The 27,680-nt window shown below is 27.0% G+C and overlaps 1 protein-coding gene across 3 annotated transcripts in view; it reads right to left on the bottom strand.

Moving 5' to 3' along the window:
- Positions 1-6,558, bottom strand: part of LOC111612401 (delta-sarcoglycan-like) — a 28,537-nt gene extending 21,979 nt beyond the window's left edge. The window contains exons 1-2 of one of the 3 annotated variants that reach the window (XM_023353607.1): positions 6,344-6,558; positions 3,814-3,845 (exon numbers count right to left, since the gene is read on the bottom strand). The gene's annotated coding sequence lies outside the window, so the exon portion shown is untranslated. Of the gene's footprint in view, positions 1-3,813; positions 3,846-5,858; positions 6,076-6,343 lie in introns of those variants that run through there. The other 2 variants (XM_023353608.1, XM_023353609.1) reach the window with 2 other exon arrangements.
- Between the last annotated feature and the right edge of the window lie 21,122 nt (positions 6,559-27,680).

Raw genomic sequence — 27,680 nt, 5'->3', positions numbered from 1 at the left:
TAGTTATAGAAAAGTGTTTAAAAATGCTTTTATAAGTGTAAATATTTAAAGAAATAAATGAATTTTCTATAGATTTGAATATAAAAAATTATATTTTCTCGCTAAATCTTACAACTAATAACACAAATTATGTATTATTAAGTCATTTTATACATCATAATACACAAAAATTGACTCAAATATAATTGAGTGCGCTCGTGCTAGCAACCTTAGACATTGTGAACTTTGACCCCACCGTATCGAAAACTCTAGATTTTTATTACATTTATAATTTCCTCGTTTCGTATTACGTCAAATAATAAAATTTAATCAAAATCTACCCATCAAATTTTGAGAAAGAACCCTCTATAAGTCATATAGAAGGGGCATCGTTAAAGCCAGGTACAGTACACACGTACTGTACCTGAACAGGTGAGCCTGTCCGGTATACCTGAACGTTTAGATGAAAAAATACGGATAGTTCTGTCATCTACACGTTCAGGTATGTAACAGGCTTAACGCTACGCTTCTATTATAACACATATCTTCTTACATTATGTTAAATATTACTTATAGATACACATTTAAAATTCCTATCATACTGGCTATTAATGAAAACTATTTAATCAATAAAATTTCTAATTCATTCCGTGAAACAGTAATGAATTTACACCAAATTCTTACAAGTCGATAAATCGTATTTCTATTTTCTGTGTCGTTAATTTGTAAGGGGAAACAATTACTCTATGTGTTACGTGAATCTGCAAAGCAATTGGTTTGTATTTTCTTTCTTTTTTCTCTCTCTCTCTCCAATTAAGAGTTTTACAAAGTAATTGATTGTTACTTTAATATAATTAATATAAAATAATAATTAAGATTGATTTCTTATATAAATGTTTAATAATATAACATAGTAAAACCTGTTTAAAACCCGTTACCGATGTATGGAAGGTTACGCTTTAATTAACTAACTCTTCTGGATGGTTGAGGAGTAGCAGCGATGTTGTATTGTCAAGGATACTTTCCAGAAAGTGCAAGCTTAATAAAGAAGGGGGAAAAAAAATGATTTGTAACTCTCATCACCGAGAAGTCGACCATGATCCTAACCAGCAAGTTACTGCATTAATGATGTCGTTACGTAGAAGAATTTCGCTTTACACAGGCTATGTCGTGTAATTTGTTTCCTGTTAGACAGGTTTCTGGCTTATAATAACAATTTACACACAATATCATTTACTGTTTTGTAGTGGATTCGTTTTAGACAGGTTTTACTGTAACATAACCAAGAATAATAGATTTGTACATAAATTTATTGTAGATAAATCTAATAAACTTATGTACAGTAAATACATATACATATAAAAATAGATGCCAGAAAGAGAAGGTAATTTTAGTATTTGTTTAAGAGTGTGTGTATGCCCCTCCTTCCTTTTTTTTCCAAATTACATGATTATAAATAAGATTTAAAAATTATTATATCTTATAGCTTGATTGTAATTTACTATAGTGTAATAATTTTATTTCGTTACTAACTTAGATTTATTACATCATACTTTCTGATCTATTATATTACTATAAATCTTCGGTTTCATTCCATTAGACATAAGTTTGTAGCATCTCTATATCTCTTCCTTCGCAGTTTCTGTCATTTTCTTTGGCTCGACATAACCCAAGAGGCTCTCGTGTCATAAAAAAAAGCAAATACAAACACTTTATTTTTCTTCATATTTCTCACATGTCACTAGGAATATTCTATTACCAGCACTATTGATTTAAATTATTCGCATGACTGCTTCGACTAGAAAATTTCTATTTTACAAGTGTTTCTACTTATGTTTTTCTAAAGATGTCCTTTAGAAAATTTTCTTTCGAAAATAATATTTATGCTGCATTAAAAAAAAATCAAAGGATAATTGTAAATTTAATAATAACAATAATAATAGTAATAATAGCATTAAAAAATTATAAAGATTCTTCAGATGGATGCGTTTATATAAAATGCATTTAATCAATCGTGTAGAAATGATTTTCTGTCAAAAAAATAATCATTTATCATTGTCAGAATCATGTATTAAGTTTGAAACATATTTAATATGTTATTATATTTTTTTAAAAAATGTATAAAAATCTATCATTTACTGGTAGGAAAGACTGGTGAATATTTAAATTAAGTCGCTTGTGTAAAAAAAAAATCCAGCAACGAGTTGCATAACTTTCCCGGCAAGAGTTTAAATTGTGACTGTATTAAAAAACCTTTTATGTTATAAATTATTATGAAATGACAAAAGTCTAATTGTGAGGATAGAGATCAGTTTTAAGGAGTAGAATTTTCACGTCCGACCCCATTTGAGATGTGACATATGACCCCTTCTAACTCCCCACCCACACGACCTTTGACCTCCAAAATTTAATAGCATGAATGCCACTAATGTATATACATCTCTGCAAAGTTCCAGTAATTTTCGACAAAAGGCAGAAGAGTTATAGAGCTTCAAAATGGATGAATAAAATCGTGCTCCTTAAAAATACTAATATACATACATACAGGAAAAAAACCTCAAATATTTTTGCATTTTTCAACGTTTTAATGTGTTCTAAATCCAGAAATTTTTAATTTTTTTAGGAGGGTCATTTTTTCCCTCAAAATTTCCCCAAATCGCCATATTTTTCCCTCTGTTATAGGCTATATAACAGCCGGGAAAGTAAAAGAAAAACGGTTTAAAAATTCAAATATAGGACTACATCCACGCAAAAAATTAATTATAAAATATTAATTTTGATCATTTTAAACATAATTATATTGAAAATTAAGCGGTTAACTTGTAAAATATTTAATATTTTATTAAAATATAATACAGTAACTTATCATTATTTAATGTTTATTTAATGTAATTCTGAATAGAATAATTGATAAATAATTATAAATAATATTATATAAAATTATAATAACGAAACTAAATACGGTTAAACTTCTATTTAGCGTCATCTAATAATTAATTAATGATAAAAATTCATGAAAATATTCGGTATAATAATATCAATTTAATATAAATTTACCATTAATCAGTATGAGGCCTTATGATTAAAAGAAAAAGAAAAATAGAGTAAAAATAATAAAGATAAATCAAGTGGAGGAAATTTAAAGACGAATAAATTCAAAATAACGTTAATTAAAACATATATTATAATCATTTACGGGTAATATTTTACTAATTGCTGTATATTGTTAATTGACTACGTTGCAAATTAATTATACAGTTACTGCTGTTCTGGACGCAGCCACATCAACTGTATTTAACATCAGCCATGAACGAATTTAATTGTGGATAATTTACATGTCGCTAGCAGATTCCTGTGGATATCTTGCCTGTTGCGATATGTGATGATAAAGCGTGTGTCAGAATCAAACAATGAAATTTGAACGCTTCGTTCTGGATATCATCGTTTAAAAGATGTTCCAGGAAATCTATTCTCGTCTCCGTTATATTATTAGCTGCAACTTACAGCAGCAGTAAATTTTTCGGTTATAAACACCCGAAAAATCCTCAAAATTTTTCGATCCGAAAAGCTATACTAGGGGGTTCTGTGACGTCATTGCATAACCCGAAAACCTTTAACTCTAGTAGAGGTCGTCACGCGAAATATTAATAGTCACGAAAACGTTACATTCGTATGATGTTATGTTTGTGTTACGATGGAGAAAACTGTTTATAAATAACATGTAATGTGTATAACGGCATCGGTTTTAACTCGAAAATATTATAGAAAAAAATAAATGGAAAAGAATAAATTTAAAACCATAAATGGAAGAAGAATGTAAGAAAATTCGCTTACCTTAAGAATAATTGATAAATTATATTTTTCACCTAGAAAAGAAAGAAATTTTTTTTTAATTTTATCAAAAATTAAGTCTAGATATTAAATACAACTGCAGAACCTTATAAAAAAAAGAACATTTATAACATCTGCTATTAATTACGTGTTTGTTGCTGTGAGCTGTTATATGACTTTTTAAGAAAGTTTTTGACCTATATAAAAGAATTTTTAACACGATAAATGTCCACCAAACCACGTGACATCTTAAGGGTGTAGGCCACAATGTCAATCTATAATTACATCTAAAGATAAGATTGCACGCTACAAGCATCTTTTCGACTATTTTCGCCACACCCCGATGATCATTTCGATATTGCCTTATTCTCTTCCAGGTAAATTCTATATAAGCTTATTACGAATTGCTTTTATTATTATTTTTTTTTTTTTATTCTATTTTTTTCAATTTTGATTCGTTTTCTATTTCTCGAGCAACAAAAAGTACGCTGGTTATTTAGGTTAACTCGAATTGCTCGAAGACGAATGGAATAAAATAAAAAAGTAACCAAATAAACGATTTATTTTAAAATTTTGAATAATTCTTCTTCCTTCTAGAATAAATAATAATAGAAAAAAAAAGAAGAAATTTATTCTATCTTCTATTAAACGGAACCGTTTATAATTCATGTCATCATTCACGTAGAACACTTTTAAGAGACAAAACTTGACAATCTAATTTGGCATCAATCATCAGCAATGTGCTTCAGATTCCGATATCCGAAGTGCTAAGTGTTTGTCTTTCTATCAAGTATCCAGTTACTGATCTTAGACATTCGATACTAGCCATTACTTCGATCATTAGTTTTGGGGGAACTATCTACGAAACCCTGTTATTTCTGGATCTTTTCCAACTCACATATTTTCCTCTGATGGTCAAATGAAATTTGATCGTCTGTATAATGTTGATATACCTTTTGTAGAAACTGGTAAAAGCCTGTAAAATAATAACATAGTCCTGTATTGATTCGCTCAATCTATTATATCTTTTCTTCCCCTCCCCTCCCCTCCCTCGTTTCCAGTTTATTGTTTTTAACAGTCTGGTATTTTTTTTTTTTAGAGGGACTTTTTATGTAAGATTTTTCTCTCATTTAAACATATTTATTTAGAAATTTATTTTTAAAGTTGGTATTTCTCTTTAACTAAGCACAGATAGCATCTGGCATTAGTTGCTGTGGGAGCAACACCATATGCAATCCTAAACAAAGTTAGTCCAACTGGGAATAAGCACAGAAGAGAAATGAGACGGTTGCTAAATGACTGTTCATACCTTTCGTGAAATCATACGTGTGGTATAAACGGTAAGTAACGCAACATAAGAGCTCATCTGGTTAAAATATCTCAAAACACATCATATATAAAATCTTTTGACAGGCAAAACTAAATATCAATTTTAAAATGTAGCCTATATATAACTTCCCTTATTTATATATATATATATATATATTAAATTCGTTATTTTATTTTGTTCGTATTTTTAAATTTTTGTTCTATTTTATTTATATTCGAATATCAGCCTAATGATGGCCAACAGATTTGGCTGAAAACGTTTGCTTTTCATTAAATTTTTCTCAGCAAATTAAGGTGTTGTGTTTTTTATTTACATACAGATGCTGAGTGAATGTACCTCAATTAGTCATATTTGAAGCACTCCTAAATTTATAAAATTAGATTACAAATTTTATTTAATATAGAAGAAACTACGTGTTCAGTCCTAAGGTCAGAGTTCACTTCTTAGAATGAGTGTGGGTGGCAGTGATGCCAGATTGGGCTACAAGTAGCGGATTGGGCTACTTTTTAAGTGCCCTCGCTACAAAAATTTCAAATTGGGCGATACGCTACTTTTTGGGCTAGTGATAATTATCTTCAGGCTACAAATCTTAAAAATACGCTACTTTTTTATTTTCATATATAAAATCGCAAAACACTTANATATATTTTAAGTTTTTAAATTATATTTATTTATTTATTTATTTATAAATGTAATAATTATAGAGCTGAAATCATACTTTAGCTTCTACTTTATAAGGTCTTGTCCATATAAGGTCCGAAAACCGGTTTTTGATTACTTGAACCAGGAATTTTGTTTTCACTGGACTGAAAACTATTGTCAAAATTTCGACATAAAAGTGAAGTGTTTCGTGAATAAAATCAATATTAAATAATTTATCTATCGAATAATTAATTTTCTGTTCAATTTTTAAGAGGTTAAATATAATTTTTATTCCATTTAAAAATTCATAAACAGGTCATTTTTTATAGTGTTTTAAGTAGTTTCATTAACAAGACACGTGACCTTGGATGGGATGCTTCCTTTAAAAAAAAAAAAAACTTTATAAATAAACCCTGCCTAAACAAACATTGACAAGAATTTAGTTCAGAGTTAATTTGTTTCTATTTTAAAACTTTATTTAAGAAAAAATAAAATAAAATAAAAATGTTAAGTATAATTTAAATTAATTTAATCGAAGAAGAAAATTTATATTGATCTTACCTAAATTTTTTGTATTCGTATTTTCAAAAATTCCATCAATTTTCCACCATATTTTTTTATATATACTTTAACCACACCGTATCGTATCCTTTATAATAATATATATTCGTATATAACCATAGAATAACTTTTCTAAACATTGTCTACTAATGTTTGAATTTGAGAATTTTGGGTAGGGAGAAACGGTCTGATGTCGTCACTTCCGTCTAAATGAAGGTCTGGTGCACGTGTGCCAACTATCCTCACCAGGAGGCGCAGGTAGGGCAAAAGAGAGGGCGCTGTTGTGACGTATTAGTGTCGCTACTTTTAATTGCTTTCCCTTCTCCTTCCCGGGCAGAAACAACGTTGGAAATTGTTGGAAAATTCCTTTTCCAAACGTTTATATGGAGTAAAAATAAGCTAAAAATCGTTTATAATTAGCACATTTTATAAAATTTAACTTAATAAATTTGTTTGTTTTTTTTTTGTAGTGTAAATTTTATATATTTTTTTTATAAATTACACGTTAAAGTTTAGTTTGAAGCCGTGTATATTTTTAATAAAACTTGCACGGATCTTCCAACCTCTCCCCCCTCCACAACTCTCGGTTGGGGGGATGGAAATTTTTGGAAATGTCACGTGATTAAGAGGACTATCATTTGTAAGATGCGAGAGGGTAGGGTAATTATCGACCGTTAATTTGTTTAGTTGTACTAAACAAGAGAAGAGAGAGATGCCGGGATGTCAATGTTAACGTTGATTTTCTTAGACGTCTAGCGGAAAATTAATAAAAATTTTTCTTGTATAAAATAAATTTATATTAAGTTGACACTACTCTATTTGCATACATGACTATCTTCGGGGATGGATTTAAAAACAGAATAGGAAAAAAAAAAAAAAAAGATTTGTTACAACAAAGGAATTTAATATCACATATTTTTAATTTAAGTAAAACTTGTAGGAAATATTTGAAATATAATATTCTCCTTATATGGTTAATTTTTAAAATTTTTATCGTTNTTCCATTTCTAAACGAATAAAAAATAAAAAAAATAAATAAATTATTTCTCGAACTATTTGAATTAGAAAATCATAAATAGTATTTAAATCATACGAATTTCTTTCATATAATGATTTTAGAATCAATAAAAGATATAAACAAGTTCTAAAAAGCTTATTTTGAATATTTAATAACGAAATTCTCTCTTAAATCTTGATCAATTGAATATTTATTCATTTTTTATAACTTATTTTTACACTTTCCCTTCCCCCCTTTACTTTAATCCCTTTTTATTTTTATCCTCCTGAATATTTTCATTCTTTTCGAAGTGTAATAAAACTTTGAAAATTCCAAAGTTTACGAACTTTGTTTAAAATTTTATGATACAAAACAAGTTTATTCATTTTAAAAATAAGAAAATACCGTTCATAAATATTAATAAAATATATAAAGAAGTTTTTAATAAATAAAAATAAATTTACTTTATAAATAATCTTAAGTTATTAAATTGCTTCGTATTGAAGTAAAATAGGGAAATAACAGTACATTATAAATGTATCATTTTTTTTTTCTTAGGAAAGAGAAAAAAAAATGGAAAGTAAAATTTACAATAAATTTCACACAAAAATCATTTTAAAAATTCTTTATGGCTTATAAAGATTATGCTGCATGTATATACTTCAATATATTTTTGTGGAATGTGTATATAAATTTAATGTAATGTATAAGATACAGTAAACATTCTAGAGTGTATATAATCTATATATACGGGCTATAAATATTCCTACGCAATTTTCTATAATCATAAACAAATATTTTTAACTCCGTTATGCTTTGATATAAAGTTAAAATATTTTATCGATCTTTTAATAGTGAATACCAACTTCCGTCTGAAAGAAAATAAATTTTCCCATTTAAAAACAATGAAAAATGTAGTGGAAGTAAACTATTTCAAGAGAAAGGTAGGTTTTTTTGTTTGTTTTTTTTTTTTTTTAAATGGAACATGTCGGAAGGGAAGGCAGGTAACCAACGGTCATCTCATCTTTCTGGACTCGCCACTCAACAAACATTCATCAAACTACGAAGCTTTGAAGGAGGAAGATCGGGTGGATGACTTACATCCAAAATCCATCAAGTTGCTGAGTTTCTGGTTGGATTTTTGTAGTAGTTCATCTGGGGATGCGTCACGTTATTGATGCTGTGCACCTCACTACTTTCACTGGTGGATGCTTTTCTTCTTTCTCGCTCTCTTCTCTCTCCCCCCAACGATTTTCCTATTACATCAACAATAAGACGCCCCAAGCGACATCCATAGACTTTATACGTTACTAACGACACCCTGGAGATGTAGAATGCGAATTCGGCGCTTTTTTTTCTTTCTTTATTTTCTTTTTATTCCTCTTATTTACTCTGATTCACAATATAAGAATTATATACGCTCAGATCTTTTCTCACGCTAACCAACCTTTTAAATAAGCGTTAAAATTATTTGTTCTGTTTAAAATTTTCTATTCAATTTTCTCCATTATTAAAGATCAGATAACATTCCTCGAACTAATGGAAAATCTTTCTATTTCTAACCTCTTCGAACAATGGGAATATATGTAAATTTTTGTTCTTTTGTTAAAAATTATTAATCCTGTAATGCAAAACTCCTATGTTTACTTTAAAACTTTACTTGGAAAACATTTTATATAGGTTAAACATCTGCTAGTGACACGAATCAATTCAGCGCAAACAAATTTTCGAACCGATAATGTTTTTTTTTTTTTTTTTTCTTCTTCTTCTTCTTCTTATTTTATTTTCCTCACCTGTCCCAAATCTATTCTGTCACTCAATCTTTTTGGCTAGCAAGTTTACCTTGTCTTTTCTCTTCTGCATCACGCAAAAGTTCGAGTGTACAAGTGTTAGTGACAGATAAGATAAACTATTTTTCAACCTCCTTATGTATCACAATGTGAGTTAATAGTTGGTAGTTTCGTGTCAGTTTTCATTAAAATATTTGCTAAACATTATCCGTATAATCGAAAAATTTATTGAGAAATTGTCAAGGATATAAGAAAGAAAAAAAGGGGGGAAGGATTTTGATTAATCGACATCATTACTTATAACGGCGCCATCTTTGGAGCGAATATGTAACTGATTTTTACGAAAATATGCGGTATATCCCGCATATAAATGCTTGATATTAATTCTAGAAATGTTATTATTATTATTATTATTATTATTAGAAGAAGAAGAGAGAATTTGGGATATTGGGTGGAGTTATAAAAACCTGTCATCGATTACTATCAAACAGATGAATGACTGATATATCTCTTGATACAGCCAATCAGTGAAACTTTTTATGGAAAAATAAAATTTGATTATCTTAAGATAAGGTTTTCGAATCAGTTAATGCATTTTATAATATAAGAAGTATTTTATTTTACAATTTATTCATACATTAAAACGTTTTAAACAATTTTAACACTTTAAGTGACATTTATAACTCGTGCTGACTAGGATACTTTACAATTACCAACAGTATTAGTGCCAAAAAAACAAAAAGGACATAGAAATTCATTATAAGAATTCTCAAGAAAGAACATTCTTATTCTACTAACCTTGTGCTTCTGTTGTTAGAAGAATTCTCTCTCTCTTAGACTTGAAAATTTCTTTAAATAACTGCTGAATATCTTCTTCCCAGTAAATCTCTGCTTTTACAGAGAAGAAAATATTCAGGAGTTACTTAAAATTTATTAAAATTCTATCGTAATTTCCATTTCTAGACGAAAAAAAANATGACGTTCAGTAATCCATTAGGATAATCGTATATCCTTCCAATGCTGATTTTCCATTTAATACATTTTAATACATTTGTCATCAAATATATATATATATATATATATACGTATATTTTTTCTCTTTTCTTAATTTAAAATATTCTTCTATAAACTTCAGAAGATTGATTTGATTCGAAGGAAACTTAAGTATATTTGTTACCACGGAAACCATCATTTAACAATAGGAGAAGGGATGCCAAAATGAAGCATCTTTCTTTTCAGTTTCTGGAAAGCTTCCAATCAAGTCAACCTTTCTCTCTCTATATTAGAAAATTGTGAAGATAAGTCACCGAACTCGTTCTAAAAATTAAAAAAAAAAAAAAATTAAATAAATAAAGCGATAAAACAGAAAAATTAATTTTTTCTTCCCCCTATATTACGATGTAGTACAACGAGTCACTTACACGTAATAAATTGTTTTTAATTACGTAAACTTTATAAATTAATTATAACGTAGATTATTTTTAATTACTAAAAATTAATTTTTTTTTATTATAATAATTATGCATACAATATATACAGTATGAGCACTAAATTCGTTTAAACGTAGCGAGTTTCTAACGTTATTTGGATGTAACGTTTTTGTAATCTTCCTAATGTTTTTTGCCATTTTAATTCTTTTTCTTTCTTTCCATCCCTTTTTTTTTTCTTAAATTATACATTGAATTTTAAAATTTTCTACAGAACCATTGGTTTGATCTCGTTTGAAAATATAATTTACAGCCATCATTTGATAAATGGACAGCCACATTTCAATGTCAAAATAGTTTTTATATAATGGACCAGATTTTTCTTTCCTGGTATCATAAAGAACGAAATCCTTGTCCAGTTTTTGAAAACTTAGGCGCTTCTTTCGTTTTATACTTTCAAATTTAATGTTTCCGAAAGATAAAAGAGGTTGAAGAGTAGAATACATCACACCAACTGTAACTACGTTTTTAAGCTCGAATAGATATTTTACTATATAAAAATCAGATACGACTAACCCTTAAATAAAACACTTATTTTCCATTCTAAATTCCGTATTATTCAATAAAAACTGTATAATATTTTTAAGTAAGAGAAACTTTTTTTTTTTTTTCAATATTTCCGAACGATTTATATTAAAGAAATCTCTTAAATCGGAATATTATTTTGTTAGTTTTAAGTCAGTTTATAGTGAAAATTTACTAGCACAGTAAAACTTCTTAATTTGGACGTCTTTATATCCTTGACGTTCTTCTAAATTGGACATTTTTAATTGGTACAGCAGGGCATTTATATACAGTTTCTTCATCCCCTCTATCCGGGAAACTTCTCTAAATTGGACACATTTATATGAAATTACTAGTGTCTAACTTAGAGAGGTTCTATTATATTATCTAAATACATTTTTTTTATTAATTATGCTTCATTCTAAATACACTCTTAACGTTTATACTTTTTTAATAAATTAATTATCATCCTACTTTCCTAAAAAATACGTTTTAAAAGTTATGATACGTCTTAAATTCGAAATTATATAATAATTTTAACATTAAAAAATCATATTATCTTGACATTAATTTATTTACAATAGAATATTGATAATAATTTTTTTAATTAAAATTCTTTAATCGCTTCTTTTATGTCGTAAATTTTCTATTAAAATGTAATTTATTTCATTTTATATTTTTACATAATTATAAAATAATTACGCTTAAAGATTTTATAACTAATTTATTAATAATGTTAAAGTTTTTTTTAACCTTTTTCTTTTTAATATAAAACTCAGACAGACTTCTTTTTATTTATATTGATTTTAAGAGCTGTATGTGATAAAATAATAAATATTCTTTTCCATTTTGGACATGTAGGTTATTCTATATAGCATTTTACGTGATATATAGCAATAAAAAACGTATTCCAGATGATCTACAGATCTTCAACCAACAGTCACGAAAGTATAACTACAGGTGTCTACATTTTGATATTGAAATAAAACTTTAAAAGGGAATAACAGGGTGTGGTTTGGTATTTATATAAAAAGAGATAACCCGTTTACGTCACTAAATTTATTTAAAAGGTTCCTATAAAAAAACAACCACTCTTCTCTTCATTTAATTATATTAAAGTGAAGCATTATTTTCAGGATTTAAATAATTTCTGTAATTCAGGTTTTACGTCTATACACTAGAGAGTTGATTTAATTTCATTTAAAAAAAATTAATTTTTTAAAAGCTTATAAACAAATAACTTGCCAATAGTCATTTTTAATTAAAATTTACAATTGTAAGAAGGATTCGAAGGTAGTTTTCAAGAGTTTCAAACAGCTTTCTTTGTGATAAACTAGGAAGTTTCTCTCAAGACGACAATATCTGTTGTTAAGGGAGTAACTTGGTCGATTAAAAGATGTGACAGGTGAATAATCACATAGAGGAATTTTATTCTAACCATTAGTTCTTCCTTTAATTAAGAGAAATGAGAAAATACATCTCTTCATTAAATCATTCTAGTGCCTCATGTAAATGAGACGATAAGCGAAGGAGATGGAAGGAATAATTATATAAATATATATTATTGAAAAATAGTATAATTAAACAGCTTTGAATTATTCTTTAATGGGATTAAGAAGCTTTAATCGTTAGAAATGGCGAAAACTTCATACTGGAGAACAAAAGTTTGCTTAAATTAGAATCATTTTCTGAAAATTAAATCATTAATTTCAGCAGTGAAAAGAATTTTTTTTTTATAAAACACATGCTTTACATACCATCTTCAATTTTTATTTTAATTAATTTTTAATTCATAATCACTTTCATTAAATATTTTATTTAAAAATTACGAAAGAAATATAAATAACTATCATTTTTTCTTGTTATTTAATTATTCAATTAATAAGCATAATAACAAAAATATTTCTCATTCAAAAATAAGGTAAAATAATCTGTTTTTAAGGCTATAGAAATCATTATATATATATTTTTTTATTTTGTTATAAAAATTACTAAATAATATAAGCAGGAAAATTTTCCTGTTAGTGCAAGTGATACACCCATTATTATTGTTTCATTTTGTCGAGTTACTCGGTGTTGACATAGAATAACGATTGACCTGAGGCGCAGACATATTGGATCTGTCTTATTTAGTTTGATTATTATTCTATCTAACTTGTACTTTAAGTAATTCAGTCTTTCTTCGATTATTAACTTAATTTTTATTAATAACTTCACGAAAAAAATTAGCGCTAAATATATGCAACTTCATGTATCTAGAAACATTAATTATTCATTTTAAATGATTAAAATTAATAAACAAAATAGAAAAAAAAATACATAAAAGAATGTAAACCGCAAATGAAGTGTTGCAGTGAAGACAGATTTACAGGAAACTTATTAGTTGAATACTTTCAATGTTGGGGGGGAAATACATTAATTTTTATTAATACTTAATATTTAAATTATTTTTTAAAATGTTTATTCGATTATTCAACCGCATTAAAAAAAAATAATTCTCCTACACGTGTAACAAAATAAAGAAAAGGTATTCAGAAAGCTCTTTTCGTGTTTTGCCATCGTAGAAAGTCCAACAATGTCTTAATGGGTTGTTAAAAAATTTTATTTTGCCAACATCTCTTTCATATCTTCAGATTTTTACCATCCATCAAACCTGGACCAATCACAAAGAACCAATTGGTTTTTACGACAAAAGCCTCTTTGTGATTCCTTAGAAATAAAAACATTGTAACTTTGGTAATGACAGGTCATTTATATCTATTTTCCAGTCATAAGGCAAGCAGGAGGGAAAAAATCCTTTCTCTTTTTTCTTTGCATATGATCTACAAGTATAATGTTACGAAATACTTATAAAAATATATTCCATTAAATTTTAACGGTATTTACGTTTGTTTTTATTCATTTATTGCTTTTTTGTTGTTGTTGTTGTTTGAATGAATAACATCACAACTTCTAGAATAAAACAGTTAAATATTTTTATAATAATGATAAAATGTTGAAAGATATACTTTCTTATGTAAAAATTATACGACATAAGTATTAATACTATAATATTTAAATAGACCAATCAGAATTAAAAGCAAAATTTAAATTATCAAATAAAAACTAACAGTTTGGATATTTAAAATATTTTCACTTTAAGTTATCCAATCAGAAAAATGCATTCGTTTAAAATCATCCAATAAGAGAAGATAATTTTAAATCGTCCAATAAAAGAAGCGTACTAAATAATTTAAATTAGCCAATAAGCGTAAATTTTAATTTAAAATTAGCCAATAAGCGTAGTCAAACTTTTCATAATGTGATAGAAATAAATAATTATGTTTTCATTCATTTTTTTATATCCACTTAAGTAAATTTGTACATTAATTATAGTTGTAAAAGATTTAAAAAAAACACTGAATATAAGTCGAATATATTTAAAAATTAACATTAAAATAAAAGAAGTATCGTACAATATTTTTCTATTTCGTTTTAAAAGACAATACTCAAACGACACACTTGGGATACAATCTTGTCCGGGTATTTTTCTTTTTTGGACTGACTAATCGTCTTTAGGAAACAGAATAATTAATGATGTTTCTCCTGGGAAGAATATTTATAAATGGTTGTTTATACATTATGTAATTTGCTCCATCTTAAAAGAACATAAAAAGGTTTATTAAAAAATATCATTAGAGATTTATTTTATTTCAAATTTACTTCCTGAATATATAAAATATCATATAAATTGCAACAATTTTCAATTTTTAAATTAATTGTAAACTCTAAAGTTCGTGTAATTCAATAGAAACTTAATCTGCTTTTTAAAAATATAAACTTTCTTTCTATTATTAAGAATGTTTGTTTAAATAAAAAATTACAAAAACGTTCTTTTAAATTACATTCTTTATTATCCGAAATTAAATTTAAAAATCGAAAAATAATCGTGTGTTTTTTTTTTAATTTTTTAAATTTAAAAATTTTCAAATCGGATATTTAACTCTTATTGGTTAATTTAAAATAAAAGTGTTCCTATTGGTCACTTAAAATGAAATGTCTCTCTTTTATTGGATCGTTTAAAATGAAACGTTACGCTTATTGGATAATTTATTAATAACGTACAGCGCCACCATCAACAGCGCTACCTAGCGATAAAAATCGTTATTTATTTTAAAACTTTATTTAAGAAAAAATAAAATAAAATTTAAAATTAATAATTGTTTATTTTAATAAAACAAAATCGATTTTTAAGCCCATTGAATTTAAAATTTGACATTTTCTTTATTAATTTCTATTTTTAAGTCATGTTTAAGAAGCTGATGTAACAATACATTAGAAACATTCCAGAAAGTGTTTCTTATACAGAAACATCTATCGATCGTTCACTTGAGTGTCAGCTACATCCATCAAGAAGGGGACCCGAAGAGAGAGGTATCATTAACTGACACTCTAGTGACACTTTCTGAAAAATCTGCCCATTTTCGTTCCCCAATGTCAATTTACAACAGATTGTTAAAAATATCCTCTCCTGTACTCTGCTTATGTGTCAAGTCATTTATATACCCTACAGTATACTGTTAATAAATGTACAAATTAGAATATATCACCTGATATTATGATTTGAACTGAATTGTAACTTAATTCACTTGTTCAAGGAGTTGGGATGTGTTCATTTCTCTTAATCACTTATGTCTTGAGGCAGAGATTAATATGGGAATAGTTCATTTACCAATTGAATTTTTTTTTTTTTTTATATATATATAAAATCCCACTTTTTAGTAATAAAATTAGAACTTTTCTCCTCTTAAAAATAGTTTATGTTTCTAGTTAATTATCTTGTCTTAACACGTGTCAAAGCAATGTCCAAGTTTAATTATCGAAGGATTGATCACTGTATGATTTAAATCCGTGTAAGTTAATAAGGATAAACTTTACAAAACTTTATAAAGGCATTATGTTTTACAAGATGAATCATCATAATTAATAAAATTGTATCAGAAGCCTTTACGTAATAAGAATAGTTGATGTATCTCATTTTCAATTAGAAAAAAAAATAAATTTTAAAAAATTAGTAAAAATAATATGTAATTTTTAATATATTTTTTTAAACTTTAAACGTTATTAAAATTTATAAAAAAAATTTCAAGTAATTATATAAGATTGACGAATGTTATTTAATGAGGATTGTGCGACAGTATGGGTTAAAGAATAGAATTTGAGTGATTTAAATCTTGGAGCCCTTACAAAATCACTCAAGAATATAATTTTAAGATTTTTCTTTTCTTTCCGAAGTTCTTAAATAATAAAACAGCAAGAACATTAACTTTTAAAGGTTCTAGAAAACAGCTACTTAAACAAATGAAATCCTATCGTAGACTAAACATTCTTTTGGAGGTTATCCAGGATGATCACTTTAAAAATAATTTACATTCATAAATTAAAACAATCGAAAAAATAGACGAATGAACGAATTTTTTTTTTTTTTTTTGAAATGTCAAAATGTTAAGTTTAAGAAGAATGCGGAAGAAAGTCGAAGATAAAAATTATGGTCGAGAGGAGGAGACTTTTATGTTTCTTGGTGGTTAGAATAAATCATTCGTGCAATCAGTTCAAAATATTAGAAGAAAGACGAGCTTAGAAAGAAAAAAAAAAATCGGAACTTCCTTTAGTTTATTGACGTTCAATAACATGAATTGAAATGATGCTTATTTGAATACTTAAAATTTTAAAGTTTTCAATTTGAATAATACAGTTTCATGTATATCATTTATTTAAAATATGTATAGGACTATAATAAGTAATAAGATAGAGTTTATTCGGCATTTTAAAAATTATTATAAACAAAATTTGAATAACAAATTGTTTCTTACTTATATTTAGAACCTCTCAGAGGTCAAGAGAGTAACTTATCTTTTTAAGGCTTCCATGCATATTTAAAACAAAAAGTTAAATGGACTGTTAGTTTTATGTAAATTGACTTACCAAATGAGAATATTTTAGAGGGGCAAATCTTGGAGATAAATAATTTTTACACGAGTAGATTATAGAAATATTGCATCAAAATGTACAGTACTGTACTGTACATCCCATGGTCGAGGGTGTACGTTTACATACCTCAATCACGATCCCAGGGAAGGAAAAGTGCTCCGTTCTTTCCCTCATGGAATCTACTTATATCTTTACTTTTACTTAATTCATCTTCCCGCAAAGGTGTGTATGAAATAAGAATATGTTTTATAGTAAAGTACGATGCTATCGACTATTTTCTGATGACAATTTGAAGAGTTTGTTTTGAAGATTATAAAACTGTCAATTTGATTTGTTGTTTTCTATGAGAATTAAAAGTTATATCCTGATCTACTTCTGCATTATTGCAAAATTAAACAAATTTTAAGAGTTATTCTACGAATAACTCTTAAAATTCGATTTTTATGAATGCGATATTATCGAATTTCAGATGATGTTTATTTCCCTTGGCATTTTATGAACATCGTTTCTCAAAACTTATTAGAAAATGCCCTTTACTGAAAAACTTTCAACGATTTTCCTTAACATATCAAAGCGAAAATAGTAATTACTTTATACTCGATTTTCCTCAATTTGGATTACTTCCAATGAAGAAATCCACATTTTCTTCAATTTCAGCGGGGTCTTTTATCGTTTAAATTTAGAATAACTCTAAACAGAATTAATACGTCATGTAAACAGATTATTTTTCGTTATATACAAGTTCTAATGATATTTAAAGCTAATGATAATTATAAAATTTTCACCTTAAACAATTGTTTGGAACTTTTCTAAAGATAAATTATGATAAATAAAGCTTATATTATTTTGTAAAAAGAATTAACTTATCATAAATACACAAAATACTTTAATTATGGAACATTTTTAAGTACAGTACATAGTTTATATTTAGAATATACATTCTATAGGGAGGAAATGTATGTTAGATATACATAAATTTATAGAATGTTAAAGTTCATAAGGTCTAGATTTAGATTATTACAGGCTGTTTTTCGATCAAATATTAATAAATTTAAACTGTGAGGCCTTTATGGCCTTTTAAACTAATCGTAGTGTGAGGCCCTTAAGCTATAGCTTCTTCGACTATGTGTAAAAATAACACTTAGAAACGACACAGAAACATTATTCTATAGAGGAAACACTTTATATATTTAGAATATGTTTACAAAATACTGTTTTATACTTCCTCCTCATTCGCTAAAATAAGAAAATTCTTACAAAATATATACTTAAAATTGCCAAAAAGTTTATTATTTCTGTTTTTATTCTATTTTAGCTATTTTACTAATGCAATATATATATAAATTAATGAATTTTTCTATTAAAATTAATCATTTTTTCTCGTTATCTAAAAAAAATTTAAATATAATTTACATGGCTGTTTCTACATTTAATAAAANTCCTATAAAAAAATAACCACTCTTCTCTTCATTTAATTATATTAAAGTGAAGCATTATTTTCAGGATTTAAATAATTTCTGTAATTCAGGTTTTACGTCTATACACTAGAGAGTTGATTTAATTTCATTTAAAAAAAATTAATTTTTTAAAAGCTTATAAACAAATAACTTGCCAATAGTCATTTTTAATTAAAATTTACAATTGTAAGAAGGATTCGAAGGTAGTTTTCAAGAGTTTCAAACAGCTTTCTTTGTGATAAACTAGGAAGTTTCTCTCAAGACGACAATATCTGTTGTTAAGGGAGTAACTTGGTCGATTAAAAGATGTGACAGGTGAATAATCACATAGAGGAATTTTATTCTAACCATTAGTTCTTCCTTTAATTAAGAGAAATGAGAAAATACATCTCTTCATTAAATCATTCTAGTGCCTCATGTAAATGAGACGATAAGCGAAGGAGATGGAAGGAATAATTATATAAATATATATTATTGAAAAATAGTATAATTAAACAGCTTTGAATTATTCTTTAATGGGATTAAGAAGCTTTAATCGTTAGAAATGGCGAAAACTTCATACTGGAGAACAAAAGTTTGCTTAAATTAGAATCATTTTCTGAAAATTAAATCATTAATTTCAGCAGTGAAAAGAATTTTTTTTTTTATAAAACACATGCTTTACATACCATCTTCAATTTTTATTTTAATTAATTTTGATAAATTTATATATGAAAAAATAATTTCTAAATGAGGCTTCCGCTATAGTTTTTTAGAGACATTATACAGAAAGATATCAGTAATAAACAGTGAAATGAGGTCTTTAAGAAGGCGAGGCCTCTGACCCTCGGCTCTATATATATTTCTATAATAATTAATGCAATTTAAGACAATGAAAGATCACATTTTAGTTACTTTGTCTTATGGAAAACAAAAAAGAAAGCGAAGATCTATGAAAATTTTTTAAACAATACTTAAAATGTAGCATTTAAGTTTACCTTATTTACTGTTCTCCTTTTAGTACTTACAGTAAAAATATTGATACATTATGTAAAATGTATTAAATATAAAACACTGGCACAGCCAAAGTGAGACTAAGGCCCATTAATCCTTACCAAAAAAGAGAATAATAACATTTAAATTTCTTCGTCAGTTTTAATTTAAATACAATACTGATACAAATTTCTTTGTTATTTAAATGTAAATTCATTTGTATTCATCTACCAGACTTAATTCTTAGTTAAATCACTTCCTTGTTATTATTAAAATAAAAGTAATTATATAATTTGTACTTAAAGTCTCCCTTATACTGTATACATATTTGACAAACTTTCTTGAGTTAATAAAGCATATAGAATGGAAATTAAGTTTATTCTATGTCTAAGTTATACTAAGTCTTCATTAGATTATATTTAATATGATAGGAATTAAAATAAAAGAATAAACTTTAAGAATTTAATGTGAAATTTATTAAAATTAAATTTTACTCATTAGAAGAAGGAGGGGAAAAAAAGAAGTGAGAAAAGTTAATTTTCATAAATTGTGACAATGCGATAATGAAACAAATTAAAATAGTTAACAGGCTCTTTTAATAAAATTAACAATAATTATTATTTAATTGACAATTTTTTATTTTATTTTTATATTTAACGTTGCCGTTTCCATAGTTTCTGGAGAAGAACGTAATAAGTTTTTAATTTAATTAACATTATTTTTCACAAATCGAATTCTTTGAGAGATTATCTATTACATCTCGAATTGAAAATTCTAAAGAATAAATTGATTCGACATTTTTAAATTCTTTCGATTGAAACTATTTTAATTAATACTTATACTTTTATTATAGTGTTTGATAGGTATTTATAAATATCAAATAATTACTTTTCAATGAATTTAAGCTGTAAATAATAACAAATTCTCTTCTCTTACCTTTCATTTACACATTATTTATCATTAGAAATAATAAATTATATATTTTTCTAATAGTTACACAATACTAGAACAATATAGAATTTAAAAGAGATGAGAAGGGCCTCAGCTAGTTACAAATGTGGGGCCCCATCACTGTCCAAAAGACAAAAATATGAAAAGAAACTTTAATTTCTATCACTTTCGCAACATATTTTTTACATAAAGTGTTAAATTTGGGGAGTATTTTTATGTCTAATGCCTAAAAGGTCCTATTGGGTCGTCTCTGTTTGCACCTGATTATGTTTTGTATAAGTTACTCGAATTATGTTGGATAAGAAGCATTTGTTATCATAAATCATTAAAGAATTCAAATTCATGACTGCAGTCTTTAGCATAAATAATTTGATTACAATTATTTACGCTTAGCAACTCCTATAAAGGGGAACTATACTTGTAAACCATAATAAACTACATAGCACTCCCGGGGCCACTTTAATGCGTGGGTATCCTCAGCCATGATTGGGGGTCTCGCCTTTTAAAGGCTTCATTTCACTTGTCATGACTAATATTTCTGTTCTATAGGTCTATTCTTATCTTTTAAATAAACTGATGCCTCAAGTGTTTAAAATGGCCTTTGTACACTGTTAGTACTTGGAACGGAAATCAGATTTAGTATTATTATTGTCCTTTAACACAAATTCTACATAGGTATATAAAAAAAACACGGATTATGGAAAGTTTGTATCAAATGTTTTTGATATCTTTTCGAAACGAAACGAAGAAATTATGAAAAATTGCTAACTTATGATTTATTCTGTAAATATCCTTCAATACAAAAACACAATGATTTCACATCACAATAAATCACAATATTAAATAATCGTCGTGTATATAGAAATTCATTATCTATTTATACCGTGAATTTTATTGGATTAATGAGTTGTTACACGATAGAGTTCAATTTTCTCCATTCCAGTTGGCATCATCATTAAAAATGACTAAAGATAAGACTGGATCGAACTCGGATTCCTTGTGATGGTTGAAGAATATGTTTGTTTTGTCTGTCTGATATGCTGTATATCAAAAACCGGAATATAAACTAAATTAAATGTACCAATCGATGTCATATAATTAATTTAATTTATATTCCGGTTTATATCTGCTTACTACTAAGTTATATAGGAAGTTTAACATAAATTGTAAATGCCTTTATCTAGTTTGCATTAGAAATTATTGAAATTACTCATGCTTAAATTGCAAGTAAGTGTAAAGGGTATTCAAATAATCAAAGTGTAATAAGAAAAATGCACTTTGATTAAAATAAATTAAAATTTGAAACGATTGGTCCGTTCAAGATTTATTTCACAGGACTTTTATTAATAAATCCATTTGATCGGTCCAAAATAAATTCGCCATTGCAACTTCTTAGAGTATAGTAATGATATAATCGATAAAGAAACAAAAGTAACAAAGTAGATAAAAAAAAAGTACGTCATCTTGTCATCTAAACTCCTGAAGATCCTGCGAATTGTCATTTGGATGCTGTCAAGAAGAATTAGAGGTTCTGACATCATTCTTTAACGACTTTGTCACTTATTCGTTAACAATTGTCAATTTGATATATCACTTAAAGAAATTTCATAAGCATTCAAGAAACGAATTTTTCGTGCTTAGTCCAAATCAATTATACACTCACAACCATACTTAGCCACAAATGAATGGAGCGCCAGCCGCAGTTAACATGATCACTATGTCTGTTGTGGAGCCCTACCCACAATGGGATCAACTATAATGGGTAAAAAAATAGTAGGCGATGACTAAACACTAAACAAAATTATAAAATGGTAACTGTTTATTTTTGACTATTTTTTCTTGTAAAAATAGAAGAATCTTTTTCGATATCCATTTACACCTGATCGCACACGTTGAGTTTGGGTTCGACCACAATCCAGTGTTTTTCAATCTCACCTTGGCATGGGTTTGGAGGCCTACAATGTGTGCAGCTTAGTTAAGAAGAAGGAAGCCTTGAAACTCTCTGAAATGACTGGGTCCTCCAAAGTAGCAACTGGTACTTGCTCTGGAGGACCTGGATTCGAAAAAAAATATGTACTACAAAGTGGCCATGATATATTAAACTATTCTTTATCGAGAGATACGATGGTATAGAAATCACCCCAGAGCAAAATCTTCGTTACGTCACTACCTGAGACACCTCGCTTTACTCAGGAAAACCTTAAGAGGGGATAGTGCAGCTGCACCCTGAGAACTCCTAAATCTGCTCGTGTCCATTACTCTATCAGGCATTCATACCTAGGTAATTTGAAGAAAGAGAAATTTATGTGTTGCAGAAAAGCTTTCTATTATTCTTATTTTACTCATTATCTCAAAATGATTAAACTTTAATACTTCTTATCTGCTTCAATTGATCAATGTTAATTCAAAGAACTGATCAAATGATCAATATTTATTGTCTAAAAATAATTTCTATTTCAACTAAATGTTTTAGCAACCAAAGGTGTTTAGTAATGATTTTAGGTAATTACTAAAATCATTACTAAAGTAAAGTATCGTACTGTAAAAACGACTCAATAATTTCTTGTTCTATAGGATTCATGTCCTAAGAATTGGGCGACCAGTGACGACTTTTTATGTCTCCAACAACTTATTGGAGATTAAGTGATGCGCTATTGCATAATTTAATTTACCGGGTGAAAACAAAGCTAAAACATTGCACGTAATGGGAAACCAGCCATTAATAAGCAATGTACTCAATGGCTTGAACTTTCGTTGGAGCTGAAAAATATTTAAGTTCCTGGAAAATTTTTAATAAGATTGATATGCAATCAATACATTGTAAACTATAGCCATTAGATATAAAATTTTAGGCCAATAAGCCTCCTCATAAAAGTTTATGGTAGAATCAGTGCCGTAGATACAGGGACTATGTTTCTAAGCTCCCTAAAAATAGCTCCTAGCTTAGTACAGCAGTGTCCATATGCAGCATACTAGTATATAACGTATACTTTCGCATTCATCGAATAAACTTAGACTACTTTTAATTTTTTACACGTGAACTGTAACTAATAGTACTGGCTGAGAGGAAAAAAAATACCAGTCATTTGTCACAACTTTGTTCTTTTTGTGTTGTGTTTACATCGTAATTTTTTATTGCACATCCAATTGCATTATCAAATAATGTACTGTACATCTATTTTTAACAGATTAAATTAATAAGCATCCACATCAAACTTGGAAACGCAGAAAAATTAATAAGATGAAGCTGTTCAGTTTTGCTAATCCGGGTCTATTTATAGGCCTATACAACTTTTATCTTTGTCTCCATGTATTATTCTAACCTCCCAAAAATTTATTTCTGGCTAAAGAATTGGGTAAAACCAGCTGTGCTTGACTTTTACAGCATCTGCATGATTTCAGGACTTTAAATGATATTTTTTTTCTCCTGTTTTTTGCTGTGGATATTTTTTCAGTTCTTTAACACCCGCATATGAAGCAGCCATTGTTCCATAGGTGCAACTTAGTAATTGCAATTTAAAATAATCATCATAGCCTATAACCTGTCCCATCGAATAACCTTCTCTCCTTTCAAATTGTCTTTTAAATAGATATCCCGTGATAGTAATATGCACGAAAATACTGTAATTTCTAAGTAGAACTTTTTTTACCATATAAAAAAAAAGCCAGCAACGAAGTTGCTTAACTTTTCCAGCAATGTTTAAAACTGCGTGTGGCATCATCTGTTATAATATTTTATTTAAAACAACTTTCCCTCTCTTATTTGTAACAGAGCGAAAAAAAGTAAAAAAAAAAACTCTTCTAGAATTATTAAATATTTTCTTTGTTTATCCATAATATAAGAAAATTTTATTATTTATTCTAAACACAAACAAATTATTTTTAGTACTGTATCAATGTCAATGCACCATGATAATATATACAGATAAACAATTGTTTTTTGTTTTAAATTAGACAAAATTACTTAATATTTTTTATTCATATAAAAAACTTACATTACAGAAAATTTTGTATCTATCAGGAAAACCCACAAGCACAACCTTCCTGAAATAAATACATAACTAAGTTGTTATATTCCAATGAATATTTTTTTTTCTTTCTGTTTAATTTTCTTAAATTACAAATTGACTATAAAAAGTTGAAATTTGTGCATATTTAATAACAATGTGTACAAAAATTGTTCAATTTTAATCATAAATTATTACATACAAATGCTTTATTTATTTTTTCTTTTTTAAATCAGCATGCCAACGATTATATATATATATATATGTAGATATAGTATAATCAATAGTATAATGAAAAATTGAAAATTAGAAAATTTTAAAAATTGTATATATCGAAAACAGTACAGTTATGCTGTGGTACACCCGATTCAAATTTAAAGTGATTATAAAATGGATAAAAGTTTGTTTTTTTTTTCTTCCCTAATAATATAACTACACAACACTTTGCACATACACCAAGTTCTATATAAGTTCTGCAGAATTGGTATCTTGTATACATGTAGTGTTACAGAATCCTGTTACAACTGACTAGATGTTAGTGTTTTAAACAAGTTGAAAAATTAAAACATCTATTCACTAAGACTTCTGTTACATTGCTAACATATGAAACTCATTTTTGCAACTGAAAAGCAAAAACATTGTTTTTTTTTATTATATGTTTTTTTTATCACAGCCGTAAAAAATTCTGAATAATTTTTCAATTAAAATTAAATAGGAATAATATCTTTTTACACAAAAAAAAATGTATTTTGTAAATTAATATTTTGTTAATAATCCCCAGAAAAAAATTTAAAAACTTCATTTTGTTTTAGACTAGTAAAAAAATGGCACAAAATGCCATCTAATTATTATTATTATTATTATTTTTTTTTTTTTGCTAAAATTAATTATTTTTCTATATTTTACTTATTTTGTTTTCTTTGTTTATTAGTATTATTTTTATTTTGTACATTTATATGGAGCATTTTAAAAAATTAATACACAACTCAGCTTAAAAAGTGTGTACTCAAAACACTAAGTACATAATATATATATCAATATATATATATATATACACACGTTATAAGAATTGCTCCCTCTTCTTTCGTCGTTCTTGGTCCGAGATTATGAAATGCATTGCAATTAGCAAATGAAAATAAAAACTTTCATTCTTTTTATAGAAAAAAAAATAAAAACAAAAAAAATATGTCAACAGAACTTAATCTGTATGAAAAGTTTAAAATTTTATGTAAAGACGAAATCATTCTCTTTCTGAATTAATGCAGAAAGGCTTGGAACAGAAATCAACCTGAGATAAAACCACCAAACAGACTGGGTCTGTCTTCGTTAACTTTGATGAAGATGCTAAATGTCATCCACTTTCCACTCAACACTATGTTCCACTTGTGTTAATTTTTACTTTTACTTTTTAACTTTGTTATAGTCTAGAACTGGATTCCCCTGGTGAATTAGCACTGTGAGCATTCCTATAATTCATATATGAAAAAAATTATTTTAATTTGATTCTAATTATAACTAATTATTATAAGTTTTAATTAAAATATTTTTAATTTTTATAACAATTATAATATAGTTTTTTCTGAAAATATCTTTCATTTCTTTGTATTTTCAGTTTAATATCATATTAATTAATATAATTTTTAAGGTTTATAAACATTTAAGCTTAAAAGAAGGAAAACTAAAATATTTATATTATGATTTTTTCACACATAATAATATTTAATAATCGCACATGTTAAAATAATATTTTGCTTATAGAATTTTTAACATTAGCATTGAAAAATAAAGTAAAACTTTGGAAATGATAATGATTAAAATTGTCATAGCTTTAACCAAGACCAAGAAAATCAAATTTCTTGGTCATGTACTATAACACAACCCTTTACAGAAATTTCTCCTGATGAAAAAAATGGAAGATAGAAGAAGAACATGAGAAAGGAAAAGAATTAGTTTTATAATGTAAAAAAGACTAATCTTGTCTTTTCCACTTGTGCAAAACTGCTGAATGTAGAAATTTATAATTTATATTTTCATTTAGGGGATTTACAAATGTAATAAAAGTGTTTTTCTCTGCAAAGTTGGTTTGCTTTACCTTTTTTTAACTTAACTTTTATTTCATTATTGATGTAATGTTTTAGAATTTTGAAGTTATATACCCTCAAGTCCGTAAGTCAGAAAGGAAAGAAAAATTGATTTTTGTGTATTTTTCTAGAATACAATTAAGTAAGAATTGGATAATTTATCTGACTCCATTGTTTTAAATAGTTATTTTGAAAAATTTATAACTTGAAACAGTAGTCAGCCTCCTTGATTAATAGAATACAGTTAGGTCTCACTTTAAGGAAGGATATATGCAGTTTTGTGTTTTTACAGATAGGAAATGGTTAGATTAATTCTTGGATGCACACAAATAATTCCAACAATTTATGCACATGCTGACTATTTTTATTATGAAATTTGTGCAACAATAGTAATGATATAAAAATTAAAAGTAATTTTCTACAATCTATGTACGAGAAAAAATTATCAAGATGAAATGAAAATAGGTTTTAATGCAGAATTCATCTATACAGTTTGCAAATTTTATGATGGGTGCAGCTACACTTGATTTTTACATCATCTTTGACTTATAGACATAATATGCAAATATAACTTCCCACATGCATCTAAAAAGGAACTCCATTAGTCTGATGTATCATATGTTAATATGCTACCAATTTCTACACAACAATTTAAATAAAAATAATGTTAAATTTGGTTTTGTGTATATATGGGCTGTGCTGTGCTGTGCTGTGCTGATTAATGAGGCAGAGAGGCAACTGCCTTAGGTACCACATTGATAGGGATACTAAAAAAGAATCATGATGTTTATAGAAATAAGTACATTGTCAATGTTCTTACATTTGGCTGAGGCACCAAAATTATTTGGAATAATCCTGTGTATACAGTTGTGTAAAAGTAAAACTGAAACTAAAACTTTTGGCACTACATAACAACCTAAACTGGAGACCATTTCAATACATTACATTTTGTTACAATACAATTTGTAATTTTTAAGCATTTTTATGTTAACTGTAAATGTTTACATAAGGGTCTAGGCATCCAACAGGAACTACTTGGGGCAGAGCTCAAATTTATGTAGAATTTCATGTTATGTAGTACCTACTTATAAACCACTCCCACAACACAAGAACCATACATC

Source organism: Centruroides sculpturatus, unplaced genomic scaffold (genome assembly GCF_000671375.1).
Source record: "Centruroides sculpturatus isolate CEXI.00-Female unplaced genomic scaffold, Cexi_2.0 scaffold1728, whole genome shotgun sequence".
In the NCBI taxonomy this organism is placed as follows: domain Eukaryota; kingdom Metazoa; phylum Arthropoda; class Arachnida; order Scorpiones; family Buthidae; genus Centruroides; species Centruroides sculpturatus.
Note: the sequence above shows the minus strand (reverse complement) of the source record. Positions and strands in the feature narration are given on the sequence as shown.